Raw genomic sequence first — 15724 nt, 5'->3', positions numbered from 1 at the left:
AGAGAATTTGGGTGGTGCGGCAGGGAGAGGGAGGTGGCCCATTCCCATGGCAGTTGTTGAAGTTCCGTAGCTGCAGCCGATCGTGCAGCACACGCCCCAAATTCTGCAGCCAGTGCTCGAGCTGTGTCACGGGAACTGTTTGTCGCCTGGTCAACAGTTCAAAAGATTTTATGGCGAATTTTACACAGGTACCCCTACAATATTCAGAATTTGCATGAAATGAAGCCCCAAGATAAGATACAACGCCGTGACTTTGCCCTTCGTTTTTTGGTACGAGTGGAAATGGATGACATGTAACTGGGGAGTATTCTTTGGAAGGACGAGACACATTTTACTCTGCACGGAGCCGTGAATGGACAGAAATTTCTCATATAGGGTTCCAACCAGCCACATGTTGTGCAGGAACATCCACTGCAACTTATGTGACTGTGTGATGTGATTTCACAACCTCCTGCATTCTCGTTCCGTTTTTCCTCGAGGAGATGACACCTCGCGGGTCTGTCGGTGTACAGTGCTATCTGAAGATTATAAGGACGTCCTTGTGCAGCATGTAATTCCAGCTTTGCAAGACTGCAACTGTGTCCACACCACTATTTTCATGCAAGATGGGGCGGTACCACATGTCGCTTTTCAGGTGAAAGATTTGTTCGAGAAAGCTTTGGTGATGATTAAATCACCTCTAGTGAATTTCAAGATGTATGACCTTCCAGATCCTCCGACCTAAATATATGTGACTTCGGGGTTTGGGAATATGTGAAAGATCGTGTCTATCACGAATTTATCTGGGCTGTTACTGATTGAAGGATAGCGGATGATTTATGACTCTAATTACACCGGATATACTGTCGGCAACTGTCCACCATGCCGTGTTACGAACGTTACGGATGCAACATGTTGCTGAATCGAGAGATCATACTGAACACATGTTGTAGTATGTGAACCTACCCTAATAGACGTGCCAGAACCACGTGTTTGATCGTTTCTGCCGTTTTACTGCACTGACACCGCATTCTGACTGCTTACCGAGCTATCTCTTCACCTGGTGGCAGAAAGTGAAACTATTATTTTTTTAGGATACTCAGCGGGCGTGCCGATTAATTAACATATGTACAATGTTTCAGCGTCCTATGATGTATGCAGCCTACACTAGGTGTGGTTGCGCACATTTATCTTCTGTCGTATGGGGACATCTAACGATCTAGTATATTCCGAGATGCGTGGATAGCTTGACCTGCAAGATCACCTGGCATCAGTACTCTAGAGTTTTCTTTCTGCGGCGATCTCATAAGATAATTGTACAGGACTCCTGTCGATGTGGTTGAAGAAATGGGGCAGCGAATTTTACAGTCTTGTCAAGCTTCATGAGATGATCTGGGGACATTTGAAAGAATTCGTAACGAACTGCAGAGACAAATGTAGTATTGCATCCAAATACGACGACGACAGGTAGACTTTACAGTAAATAGAAACAAAAGAAAAATTCGGAGTAGGAATTAAAATCCATGAAGAAGAAATAAAAACTTTGAGGTTCGCCGATGACATTGTAATTCTGTCAGAGACAACAAAGGACCTGGAAGAGCAGCTGAACATCAACAAAAGCAAAACGAAGATAATGGAATGTAGTCGAATTAAATCGTATGATGCTGCGGGAATTAGATTAGGAAATGAGACACTTAAAGTAGTAAATGAGTTTTGCTATTTGGGGAGCAAAATAACTGATGATGGTCTAAGTAGAGAGGATATAAAATGTAGACTGGCAATGGCAAGGAAAGCGTTTCTGAAGAAGAGAAATTTGTTAACATCGAGTATAATTTAAGTGTCAGGAAGTAATTTCTGAAAGTATTTGTATGGAGTGTAGCCATGTATGGAAGTGAAACGTGGACGATAAATAGTTTAGACAAGAAGAGAATAGAAGCTTTCGAAATGTTGTGCTACAGAAGAATGCTGAAGATTAGATGGATAGATCGGGTAACTAATGAGGAGGTTTCGAATAGAATTGGGGAGAAGAGAAATTCGTGGCACAACTTGACTAGAAGAAGGGATCGGTTGCTAGGGCATATTCTGAGGCATCAAGGGATCACCATTTTAGTATTGGAGGGCAGCGTGGGGGGTAAAAATCGTAGAGGGAGACCAAGAGATGAATACGCTAAACAGATTCAGAAGGATGTAGGTTGCAGTAGGTACTGGGAGATGATGAAGCTTGCACAGGATAGAGTAGCATGGAGAGCTGCATCAAACCAGTCTCTGGACTGAAGACCACAACAACAACAACAGTAACATGTATTATTGGGTAGCCCATTGATGCAATTTGAACCCAGATAGATGAAAATCTGTTCGAAAAGTTTACATCTCAAATACATTTGCACTCAGTAGGATAATATTTCATACTGAAGTTAGTCCCGCCTCGTAACCACACGTTCACAACTCCCTCTCAAAGTTAACTTTTGCAGACCAGTGTTCAGCGGAATGTTTTTGCTTCTGTTATTCTTTCACCCGTACCTGTCATCGCTTTTACACCCGGTAGATGTAGACGTGGGCAGCCGTTGCCGTGGACTGGACGGGGTGAATGGAGAGGAGCGCTGGACCGCGCCGCCACTTGGGTCTTCGCCCTCGGGATTAAAACACGGCGCGGTGCGCGCGGGGCTATAAATTGCCCACGGCCAGGGTCGGCGCCGCCTCGCAGCACGGCCGGCTGGCTGGCTGACTGCTCGCTGCCCCACAAAAGCCAGCCTCTGTCGGTAGGAGAACTCCACACGTAACCGACTGGTCAGGCCTTTCACCACAATCACTGATATCCACATAAACTGTAGCTGCCTGAGGTGGGCCGGCCGAAGATCCTCGCCCTAGCCAGCCACCGTGTTGCGGTCAGTTTTTTCTTCTGTGTCCGCCCCTGGTAGCTGAGTGGTCAGTGCGACGGAATGTCATACCTAACAGCCCGGGTTCGATTCCCGGCTGGGTCGGAGATTTTCTCCTCTCAGGGACTGGGTGTTGTGTTGTCCTTATCATCATCTAACCCCATCGGCAAGCAAGTCACCGAAGTGGCGTCAACTCGAAATTCACCAGGCGAACGGTCCACTCGACGGGAGGCCCTAGCCACACGACATTTCCATTTTTTTCTGTATTGTACACGGGCCAAGCCAATGAAAACGAGGCACATGGGAAAACAGTGGGTAAACTGGTATTGTCATAACTGTTAATACATTTATCGCACTTTGAGACAAGACGGTTAATGCCTTCATGGAAATACCATGGCACCCAGGCGTGCACCTCTTCGTCTGAAACAAAACGAAGACTACGAATGTCTCTCTTCAGGGTTCCGAAAATATGGAAATCGTATGTAGAGAGGTCGGGAACGTATGGAAGATGTGTAAGACCTTCCCAATGAAACTACTGCAGCCTAGTAGAAATGGCATCATTTACTGCAGGACAATGCCCGTCCACATGTTCCAAAGTTGTTTCGACAACGCTGCTGGATTTTCGCTGGGAAGCTCTTACAAATATTCCTTACAGTCGCGATCCCTCCCCATGCGACTGCCGTATTTCTGGAGCCCTGAGGAAAGACACTCGTGGCTGTCGATCTTCTCCGGACGGACAGGTGCACACCTGGGTACGAACATGGTTCCGTAGGCAACCGTCAACATTTTTCTATGAAGGCGTTGAGGCCAACGGCCTTGCTGCAGTGGTAACACCGGTTCTCGTCAGATCACCGAAGTTAAGCGCTGTCGGGATGGGGTAGCACTTGGGTGGGTGACCATCCTGTCTGCCGAGTGCTGTTGGCAAGCGGGGTGCACTCACCCCTTGTGAGGCAAACTGAGGAACTACTTGGTTGAAAATAGCGGCTCCGGTCTCGTAAACTCACATACGGCCGGGAGAGAGGTGTGCTGACCACATGCCCCTCCGTATCCGCATCCAGTGACGCCTGTGGTCTGAGGACGACACGGCGGCCAGTCGGTACCTTTGGGCCTTCATGGCCTGTGCGGGAGGAGTTGAAAAACTTGTCTCACAGTGGGAAAAATGTATTAACAGTTGTGGCGATTGCTTTGATATAAAAATAAACAGTATTTAATTTTTTTCATGTGTCTCGTTTCATTTCTACTACATTTTAAACCACTTTCGGTATAGATTAAAAAGAAAAAAGAAAAAAACAGGAATAGTGGTGCCTCAAGCAGCGATTCTCTACACTCGAAAATATGAGAGAGGAACAAATATTTCTTTCTACAAGTAAACGTGTTTTCAAAATACCAAATTAATTAAAGAAAGACGGCAGTATTATCGCCAAAACTATGTCTTTCTATTTATTTAAACCAGCTTTAGCCAATATCAAAAAAATGGTTCAAATGGCTCTGAGCACTATGGGACTCAACTGCTGAGGTCATAAGTCCCCTAGAACTTAGAACTACTTAAACCTAACTAACCTAAGGACAACACACACATCCATGCCCGAGGCAGGATTCGAACCTGCGACCGTAGCGGTCGCGCGGTTCCAGACTGTAGCGCCAGAACCGCTGGGCCACCAGATGCCGGCAGCCAATATCGAAAGTACAATTATTTTCAGTTGCGAAGCTCCATAGGCATATGCCACATTGTAAGCGGCCCGGCTGTAATAATATCGGTAGGGATCAAAGGAGTTTATACGCCTTTCACCCGTGGCCTAGACCACCTACCTGCGGCTGCAACATGCATTATCGGCCGCCGCCCGGGCCGCCGTACGCGTGAGTCCAGTCGCATGATAGCTGCCACGAACGTTTACGTCGCTGCCAATGATGTGAAAGCTCCAGCGGAGGGTGTACTTAAATCAGAACAGCGACGCAGAGAGCCTCATTTTTGTGTGTTTGTCATTTCTTAAATTTTCAATTTCATAGTGGTCAGGGCTCGTCATCTACGGAATAGTCATTGTAGCTCGTCATTACGGATAGTCATTGTACTGAAGACTGACTGCATTATAAACCTTTGTATCTGTATGTATTCAATTTTCAAATCTACTGTGAGCTACTGACGCTGCAACTACAGCAATCAAAGTTACGTATTACTTTTACCATTTCAAATCAGATGAAAAATAAACTTAAATTCTGAATTCTCTGCCCACGAACCTCATCTGTTCCTTGCTCCTGTATCCTCTAAAGAACCATGGTTGTTCTCTTCTCTGTGCCACTGCACTGACCCTGTAGCTATACTGAAATATTTCACGCAATATGAAGTATAACACAGAGGGAATGAGGGAGTGATAATGCCGATGAAGGTAACACAGTTCTAATGAACTTCAACTCTGTTTTCAGTGGTTCATTCTCAGGGCTTCATTTATCACTTTACAGTCAAACTACTGAAGTCTACTCTTGATCATAATTACCGTCTTCCTGGTTCAGTGGTGTGGCAGTTGTACATGGACGTAAGTTGGTATCGCGAACGATTTGGCTTAACTTTTGCACTGAACTTGTCATCGACATTACTACACGGCACACATTCGTACACGTACCATATAAATCAAGTTTACTGCATTCACATCCCGCTCTTCATGCTCCAACGGACGATCCAGCTATTGCTACGCTGTCTCTGTGAATCTCAGCCCACTAATTTTGCACGCCAACAGTCACCGCTTGCACCAAGGGAAGCAAATTCAACGTTAAGGGCGCTGACGCGGCTGTTGATTACGATACCTAGCTTACAATATGGTGTCCGAACCGTCTAATTAAATTACAAGACGAAAGCAGAGGGTGATATCCTTACCTAGCATATGTAAATGATGCCCTGTTTACGATGTATATTTGTTTCAAACTGGTTCAAATGGCTCTGAGCCCTATGGAACTTAACATCTGAGGTCATCAGTTCCCTAGAACTTAGAACTACTTAAACCTAACTAACCTAAGGACATCACACAAATCCATTTACGAGGCATGATTCGAACCTGCGACCGTAGCGGTCGCTCGGTTCCAGACTGAAGCGCCTAGAACCGCTCGGCCACAGCGGCCGGCTTATATTTGTTTACTGAGGTTTCGAATTTATCGACACGTCATTATACGAGAGTCATTTAATAATTAAACAGAAAAAAATGGTTCAAATGGCTCTGAGCACTATGGGACTCGACTGCTGTGGTCATTAGTCCCCTAGAACTTAGAACTACTTAAACCTAACTAACCTAAGGACATCACACACATCCATGCCTGAGGCAGGATTCGAACCTGCGACCGTAGCAGTCGCACGGTTCCGGACTGCGCGCCTAGAACCACGAGACCACCGCGGCCGGCAATTAAACAGACAAATTGGTGTGGAGAAAGAGTTTATTTTTACAAAACAATACTTTTTCCACTTTTCAACATAATTCCCTTGAACATTTATGCACTTGTTCCAAAGGGCTACAAGCTTTTTTATTCCGGCTGCAAAGAGCTCTTTATCTTGATGTTTGAACCACTTCCCACAAATTTTTTTACGTCCTCGTCCTGGAACCTCTTCCCACGTAATGCCTCCTTCAGCGCACCAAACAAATGGAAATCAAAATTGGTTTAAATGGCTCAAAACTCAAGAGCTCACAAAACTCCATTGGACTGTTCTTTCTTGTCCACCCTGTACCTTTGGTCTCGCACCTTCCGATTTCCACCTGTTGGCTCCAATGAAGCATGTACTCTGCGAGAAGCAGTACTCGGATGACGGGGAGGTTATTGATGCAGCAAGAAGTTGGCTGCCACGTCAACCAGTGGAGTGGTGCTATGAGGGCATACAGTTTCTCCCAGTTAAGCAGGCGTAAGGGTGTCGCACTGAACGGACATTATGTTAAAAATATTGTTCTGTAGCCAAAAGACTAGAGAATAATACGGTGTACTCGAATACCGAAAAAATAACCTGCCTTCAGAAAATATGGCTCTACGCACTAAGGGACTTAACATCTGAGGTCATCAGTCCCCTAGACTTAGAACTACTTGAAACTGCGACCGAAGAAGTCGCGTGGTTCCGGGCTGAAGCGCCTAGAACTGCTCGACCACAGCGGCCGGCAAAATGGAAATCACTAGGTGCTAAATCAGGACTGTAAGGGGGCTGAGGCAGCACCTCCCAGCCCATTTTGTCGACGGTTTTACGGGTTAGTTGAGCAATATGAGGACATGCATTGTCTTGCTGGGGAATCACACCTCTCCTCTCAGATCCATGGCGACTCTCTCTCATGGCTGCCTTAGCCTGGTTTAAAAGCAAATCCGAGCGGTATTGGATGTTCATTGCGCGCTGCTCTTCGAGATAATCACAAAAAATCGGACCTTCAGCATCCAACACCGTCAACACGACTTTTCCTGATGATGCTTGGGTTTTGAATTTTTTCTTGAAAGATGAGTTGGTGTGCTTCCACGCCATGCTTTATCTTTTTGATTCTGGCTCATAATAGTGAGCCCGAGTTTCATCATAAGTTAAAATTTTGTTGAGGAAGTGCTCACCTTCTCTTTCTCAACGTTCCTTTAGCTCTGTGCGCTCTCTCAACCTTGTTTCCTTGTGCAGCCACGTCAACTCCTTTAGGACCCCTCTCGCACATGTTTTGCGGTACTTCAGCTTTTTACAGGTAATTTTATGGACTGTACCAGTACTAACTTGAACCTTATCAGCTATCATTTCGACAGTCACTCGGCGGTCGGCACGAATGATGTCATCAATTCGACTTTCAAGTGAGGGAACTGAAACTGCAACTGGTCGGCCAGGACGGTCTTCGTCAGTCACTGAGTCGCGACAGTTTTTGAACTGCTCTACCCACTTGTAAAAATTTGCACGATTCATACAACCTTCACCATAAGCTTAAGACATTCAACAGTATATATTCACTGGTCTCTCGCTTTCAGCAAGTAAAAAACGAATAAGAGAACGTTGTTCAACTAATGTGGACGTTTCAAGCGGACTCACCATCTTGAAATCTATTTTTGTGGTTATAAACTAAACAATGTTGATACACCAGCTGATCAGGACTCATCCCAGGATACCAACTTAAAGCCATAAAAGTACCAAACTTGCCCTAGTAACAGTTTTTTCCCCAGACCAGTTTGTCTCTTTAATTAATGAATGACCCTCGTACATCGCTCTCATGGAGAGACGAGTGTAACTTTATTAAACATGAATAACTTTGTTATTTTTCGCACTATACGGATTTCATAACATTTTTGTAAACATCAGTACTGGTATCAATTCTGTCACTAATAAAGTAAGAAGGACTGTTCCTCGGCTGACAACGGAATTTTTGTAAGTAAAACGACCACACAAAGCTACATATTAAACATCTGACGCCTGAATATTTTGTCCCTGAGGCCTATGCTGTCGCAGGAAAACTAGTCAACTGACATCCAATCAATTTTTCTACTCCGCATTTACCAGCAAATGGAAAAATTAGAAAGCAGGGAAGCATTCAAAGCAAATACACAAGAAGTGTCATCCGCATCGGACCGTGAGATGTAACAGCATTCTATCCGTAATATTATCACTATTATTGTAAAAAAATTGTTGTACACAACGAATACGTCACGGTTTCCGAAAGTATTCTTACGCAGGGACCTAAGAGCATAATTTAACTGTCGAGAGTGAAACGAGCAGCCTTTTTCCGTAAAAGTGCGCTTACGAAGTCGCACACTATTATGCCTCGAAAAAGCCGTTCGCGCTGCAAGTGTACTTTCACCACTGCCGAAAAATGAATCTCGATTCCTCGAATTAATTCGTTGGCCTTAGATACAGTTGACCATCACTTTCAGACCTGTAGGATTTTTGACGTTTTAGTTACGATGCATATTGAAAATATCAGAACTTAAATTCCTACGAGAGAAATAAAATATCAATTTACTTTATTTACGAAGCGAAACAAATGAAGAACGACATTCTTATTGGCTATTAACATCTCACTCATGATTGATCGACTTGATTTCCCGTCAGTCATCGCGCCGTTACCAACAGCTGCAAGTCACGTGAAAGCTGCCGACACCGTTAATGGGGTTTGACGAGTGTTGTTGAATTAGAGCAGGTGTTTGTTATGAGAGCATTAATAGTCAGAATGCTGATGTGAGTACATCTGCATATGTTAGCAGCAAAATCTTTTCAGTTTATATACAGAGTCAGTGCAGATGCCTGGAATTTATTTTGAATCTCACAATCAGGTTCATAAATCGATGAAACGAAAATACTATCTGAAAAACTACAATAGTTTTCTTAATAATCAATGTTTTACGATTAATTCTGTTGGTGTCTTAATATTGTTTCAATACCTCCACTGCCGTCAGAGACGGTCATAACACGTAAACCCCTATTTTGGATATCAACAGAATGCGATGGGTAAAAGTATTTATTATTTATGATAACAGCGTAGAAAACATACTTAGTTTTTGAGCTATGATCTGAAATCAAAATAATTCCTGCCAAAATGGTAACGTTGTCTTCCAGTCATGTGTGAAAGGTGGACCTCATGATCCACGGCGTAGCAGAAAATGGGAATTTACTGAGTAAGAGGTAATTCCGGCGCTTCTAAAAGTATGTATATAAAGAACTGTGAGCACAATGTTTCAGACTTTGTTAGACTTTTATCTGACCGATAGTTAAATGATTATGATCACAATAATCTTAAGAATTTCGCAAAAATTTCTTTAATTGCAATGCTAAATATGTATTGCTACAATTGTGGATCGCTCATATGTTAAATTCTGTGCTTGTTGTCAGCTGTGCTGTTAGTTCTACTTCACACAGCGCATAATGTCGAGAACCGGTTCTTATCCCAGACGTCACTTTACTGAAATGATGGTTTTGAGATGAGTACGGTAGAGATAGGAGCTTGTACGGTATATTTGTATCAACGATTTACGTGGCTAATTAACAACTAGTCTGCATGCAAAAGCAATACAAGAAATTCTACAACTTACCTATTTCCTGAACGTAATCTGACGTTTTCGAAATTTTTGAGCATGAAGTCTCTAGAAAACATTCTCCCTGGATTTACAGCATCGTCGGCTTTCTATCTTGTTTGTGTGTTTCCACACCAAATTTTAATACTCCAGAGTATAACTGTCAATATTAGCAATATTAAGAAGAAAGATTACAAATATTTCATAAAATTTGTGGTTTTGAATTTTTAATTGCTATGAAAGTAATTGTAATATTTGTAATGAAAGACATAGGTGACATCAGTACATAACTGGTGCAGGAATACTTCACCTCCTAACTATTATCTGTTGCATACGAACCACGTTTTTCGTTATAAGTCTCAAAACTACTTTAATAGCTATTAGAAATTCAAAATCACATATTTTCGGAACTATCTGTATGGGTTTAGGAGCCTGCATGGTGCTAGGAGAAATTATTCTGTACTTTTAATTTCGAATAAAAACGTGTTATATTATAAATTAATATTTAAATAACGTTTTGCCTTTTAATCTTCTGTGTTGAAATTTTTCAGTCCATTCCAAACAGCTTAATGAGATTACACCAGAGACACGTGGTAAATTTCAGGATTATTTCAGATTCTCTTCACGTGAGTCAACTAGTATTTGCTTGCCCCTTACGTATCTGTCGTGAAAAGACCTTGAAGGTAAAAATTAGAGAGATTCGACCTCACATCGAAGATTACCAGCAACTGTTCCTCTTGTGAAGTACTCGCGCCTGGAACAGGAAAACGGAGAAATGACAGTGGCACACAAAGCGCCCTCCGCCACCCACCAGACAAGAAAGCGAGCGAATACTGCATTATCGTTCGTATTTGAGCTATATTGAAAATTTCATGTCTCTGGCTCATCTGGAAGTTAGTTAATAATCAATTGCAAAATTTGTACCCAACAAACAGAGCAGAGCACTAGTTAATAGAAATGTAGTAAAATGTATTATGTATATACCAAATTTGACTAAGTTCCTCCAGATGTCCATGAGTTGCGTTTCTATGAGGGCCGTTCAATAAATAATCCAACACATTCTCTTCTCAGCCAATTTCGATTGAAAAAATGCGGAATTCGTTATGGGAGATGGTGCATCCCGCTTCAGCCCCCGTATTTTGATGGAGTTCCGATATGTGGCGAGCTATGCGTAGCCTTCACAATGGCGTCTCCAACGGAGGTGCTTTCCAAGCAGAGAGCTGTCGTTGAGTGTCTTTTGGTGGAAAACCAGAGCATCGTAGATATTCGTAGACGCTAGCAGAACTTCTGCAGAGACCTGACAGTGAACAAAGGCACGGTGAGTCGTTGATCGAGGCGGCTGCCGTCCTCGCCACAGGGTCGCGCAAACCTGTCCGACCTCCCGCATGCCTGTCGGCTCCAAGCAGCTGTAACTCCTGAGATCTTAGAACGTGCGGACACTCTCATTGGAAGTGACCGGCGGACTACCATCAAATACCTCGTTGCTCAGTTGGACGTCCTTGTTGATAGTACTGGCACACTCGAGAGTAGCTCACAAAACTTCATTGAATTGTTCTTCCTCATCCACCATACAGCTCGGACATCACAACTTCCAGCTTTCATCATTTAACACAGTGAAGTACGCACTTCGTAGGAAGCATTACGTGCATGATGGGGAGGTAATTGATGCAGAACGACGTTAGCTACGATGTCGACCAGTAGAGCAGAACCATGCGGGCATACAGGATCTTCAAGCGACGTGGCGCAAGGTCGTTGCATTGAACGGGGATTATGCTGAAAAACAAGAATTTGTAGCCAAAAGAGTGGACAATAATACGGTGTATTGGAACCATGAATAAAACCAACCTGCTTTCGGAAAAAAATGGCTCCCTTACTTACTGAACGCCCATGGTATGGCACTCCTTTTCATTCGCATCCTGAGCCGCAGGGGTGCTGGGGGAAGGGTTGTCTTACTGATACAGTAATATGTGATATGTTTGCCAGTGTCCCACAAATTGCTTCATGCGTTATATAGGAATAAGGCTGTCGAGCAAACTCTTCCCGCAGCAGGTAATTGCGCACATTACGCCTCTAGGGTCTTTGACGCAATCTGCTGTGCATAGCCATTCTGAAGGAACTCCAATGGGACAGGCGGTGCTTTGTCTTACGCTTCTTTGTCACTTCATTTTCACCACCAGCCGCTCGCCTGTACTCTCAGGAAGGTGGTTCTTACACCCTAGAACATTGCGCCGCGCGGGATTAGCCGAGCGGTCTAGGGCGCTGCAGTCAAGGACTGTACGGCTGCTCCCGGCGGAGGTTCGAGTCCTCCCTCGGGCATGGGTGTTTGTGTTTGTCCTTAGGATAGTGTGGAAGCTTAGGGACTGATGACCTTAGCTGTTAAGTCCCATACGATTTCACACACATTAGAGTATTGCACGGTCATGCAGATCTGAGCAATGCTGAAAACTTAAAGCCTGTAGCGCATCAATTGCGAAATTTGTACGACACACACAGACGAGAAAGCGACCTAACACGAGGGGCTTAAATAAGTAATTCAGACACATTTCTTCTACTGATAGCAAGTTTTTTTCAGGATTCGAGTACACCATATTATTCTCTAGTCTTTTGGCTACAGACAATATTTTTACATAATGTCCGTTCAATGCGACAGCTTTACGCCTGCTTAACTGGGAGAAACTGTATGCTCTCATAGCACCACTCCACTGGTTGATGTGGCAGCCAACTTCTTGCTGCATCAGTAACACAGTCTTCCAAGTACTGCTAATCGCCGAGTGCGTGCTTCATTGGGCCCAACAGGTGGAAGTCGGAAGGTGCGAGACCAAAGCTGCAGGGTGGACAAGAAAGAACAGTCCGATGGAGTTTTTATAGCTCTTCTCGGGTGCGCAGACTTGTGTAAGGCCTTGCGTTCTCTCGGAGAAGCAGACGTCCGTTTCTGTCTTTTTGGCGGCGAGCATAACGAAGTCGTTTCTTCAATTTCCTGCGACTATCACAATACACTTCAGAGTTGATCGTTGCAACATGAAGAAGGACATCAAACTGAGTAACCTATTCAGTGTTCCAGAAGACCGTCGCCCTGACTTCACTGGCTGATAGTGCGGCTTTGAGGTTTTTCTTCGGAGGAGAGGTGGTCTAGCGCCACTCCGTGATTTGTGACGATGTTCTATAGACAGCTGTCACAGTCTTCCTCGTAAAGCACAAGCAATTCCTCACAGACGGTCCTTCGCTGCTCTTCTGTTAGGCGGGGAGGAACCCAGCAGGCACACGCCATTAGTACCCAAATTGATGGACCAGTGAGTCAGCACTACCAACAGATACGTCGAGTTGCATGGTGAGGAGTTTGATTGTGACCCATCGATCATCTCGAATGAGAGTGTCCGCACGTTCCAGCGTTGCTGGAGCCGCATCTGTGTGCGGCCAGCCGGAACGCGGTAAATCGGACGTGTTTGCGCGACCTTGTTGAGATGGTGACAGTCGCGTCGCCCAACGACTCATCGTCCTTACGTTCACCGCCAGGCCTCTGCAGACACTCTGCAAGCGTCTGTGAATACCGCCAAAAGAAACACAATGACAACTCTCTGCTTTGAACCTCCGTTACAGACGCCATTTTGAAGGCTCCATATAGCACTGAGACCAGTCGTAACTTTATGAAACTATAGAAGCTGAGCCGGGCGCAGTGGCAGAGCGGTTCTAGGCGCTTCAGTCCGGAACCGCGCGACTGCTACGGTCGCAGGTTCGAATCCTGCCTGGGGCGTGGATGTGTGTGATGTCCTTAGGTTAGTCAGGTTTAAGTAGTTCTAAGTTCTAGGGGACTGATGACCACAGATGTTAAGTCCCATAGTGCTCAAAGCCATTTGAGCCTGCTTCAGCTTCTATAAAGTCCCATAGTGCTCAGAGCCATTTGAGCCATTTATAGAAGCTGAAGCAGGCTCAAATGGCTCTGAGCAATATGGGACTCAACATCTTAGGTCATAATTCCCCTAGAACTTAGAACTACTTAAACCTGAATAACCTAACGACATCACACACACCCACGCCCGAGGCAGGATTCGAACCTGCGACCATAGCAGTCCCGCGGTTCCGGACTGCAGCGCCAGAACCGCACGGCCACCACGGCCGCCAGCTGAAGCAGGAATTTTCCACGACGTTCCACAACAAATTCTGCATTCGTTCAGACGAAAGTGTCGCGGGAAAAAAGTGTTGCATTACTTATTGAACGCCCTCGGAAAAGCGCATTACAAAAACTTCAGGAATTCTTCTCCATATAAGATATATGGTCCTATCCGCTTGAGGGTGCGCTCTGCTGACAGAACTGGTCACATTTTCTGCTGTTATGAAGCTGACCAGAGTAGGTTGCCTCGCGTGGGTTTGATTCGTGTTTTAGCGTTGGAGAGCCAAAGTGCAGGCGAGTGGCCTGGCTGCGCGGTCTCGCCTCCATTTGAGCGCCGGCCGCCTCTGGCCTGTGGGCTCCGCACAAAGCGGCCGCCGCGCGCAGCACAGCAGAGCGGAGCGGAGCAGAGCTGCCTATCGACTGCAGGAGAGGCGGGGCGGGGCGGCGTGACCCGCATCGCGCTTCACCGGCTCCGCACCCGAAGGAAACGGCTGTCAAACACTGCCCACCGCCCACCGCCGACACCATCCCAAACACAAACAGCTCGCCACTATCAAAGCGAGCCTCGTGCGTAAATGTAATCGTGCAACCGTTTCTCCTTCACTTTAGTGTCCGTTGTGTTCCTATACGACGATGGATTGGAAACTCTACCAAATATCAACGAAATATGACGCTCTCGCCACGGAATTTTATTTCTTTATACTGGGAGGGTACTATTGGATGTAAGGTGACTGCCGGAATTGTAACACCATCCCATACATTCCCGGGTAACACTTTAAATAAAAGAAGCGATGTGTGATGGAACATATATAAACACATCAGTGTATAAATTCTATAGAGGGAACCGTAAAAAAAAATAGCAAAGGAAGATGCAAATCAGCAGGTACATACCATCTGCTGAAAAGTATCCGGACACCTGTTTGTGGAAATTAATATGGGGTGTGTCATCATTCACATTTATGACGGTTTGAACCCCACTGGGAACACTGTCAACGAGATGCCTGAATGTCTGTGAAGGATTGACAGCCCATTCTTCTCCGAGAGCCGAAACCAGGGAAGACAGTAATGTTCGATGCTGGGGTGTGGATCGAAGTCAACGCTCGAATTCTTCCCAAAGGTGTTCCACTGGGCTCGTCTCAGAACTTTGGACAGGCCAGTCTATTTCAAGAATTTTATTGTCCACAAGTAACTCCCTCACAGCTAGCTCTTTTTGACAGGGTACATTGTCAGGCTGATACTCGAACAAACAATCATCATGGAACTCTCCCTCTACTGTTTGAAGTACACAGTGTTCTAAAATGAATTGATATCGTTGCTCATTTAGCATTTTCTTAGGCCCAACACGGTTACCACAAACTAACCACGAGAAACACCCTCATACCGTGGCACCACCTCCTCCAATACTTCAATCTTTGCACTACACATCATGGCTGGCAATGTTCTCCTGGCAGTCACCAAACCCAAGCCTTTGCATTGAACTGCCACATGATACAACGCGATTCATCAATCCAAATCATTCATTTCCAGGCACCCACTGTCCACTCGCGTCACGCTTTACACCTCCTGAAGTGTCGTGTAGCACTGACTACAGAAATTTGTGGCTTGTGAGAAGCTGCTCGACCTTTGTACTCTTTTCTTTTTAACTGTCTAGGAATAGTCAGTGTGCTAGCTGGATCCCTGGTAGTACTTTGGAACTGACAGCTGATTCCTGCCGCTGACTTCGTGCGAATTTTTATGACCGCCCTCCACAATGCTCGATAGTCCCTGTCCG

At 45.1% G+C, this 15724-nt stretch overlaps 1 protein-coding gene and 1 pseudogene across 1 annotated transcript in view; both read left to right on the top strand.

Moving 5' to 3' along the window:
* Positions 1-15724, top strand: part of LOC124556458 (synaptotagmin-14) — a 579934-nt gene that overhangs the window by 273962 nt on the left and 290248 nt on the right. The gene's annotated exons all lie outside the window — the stretch shown is intronic.
* LOC124552269 lies at positions 3662-3779 on the top strand (annotated as a pseudogene).

Source organism: Schistocerca americana, chromosome 1 (assembly GCF_021461395.2).
Source record: "Schistocerca americana isolate TAMUIC-IGC-003095 chromosome 1, iqSchAmer2.1, whole genome shotgun sequence".
Taxonomy (NCBI): Eukaryota; Metazoa; Arthropoda; class Insecta; order Orthoptera; family Acrididae; genus Schistocerca; species Schistocerca americana.
This window is presented reverse-complemented; position numbering and strand designations above follow the sequence as displayed.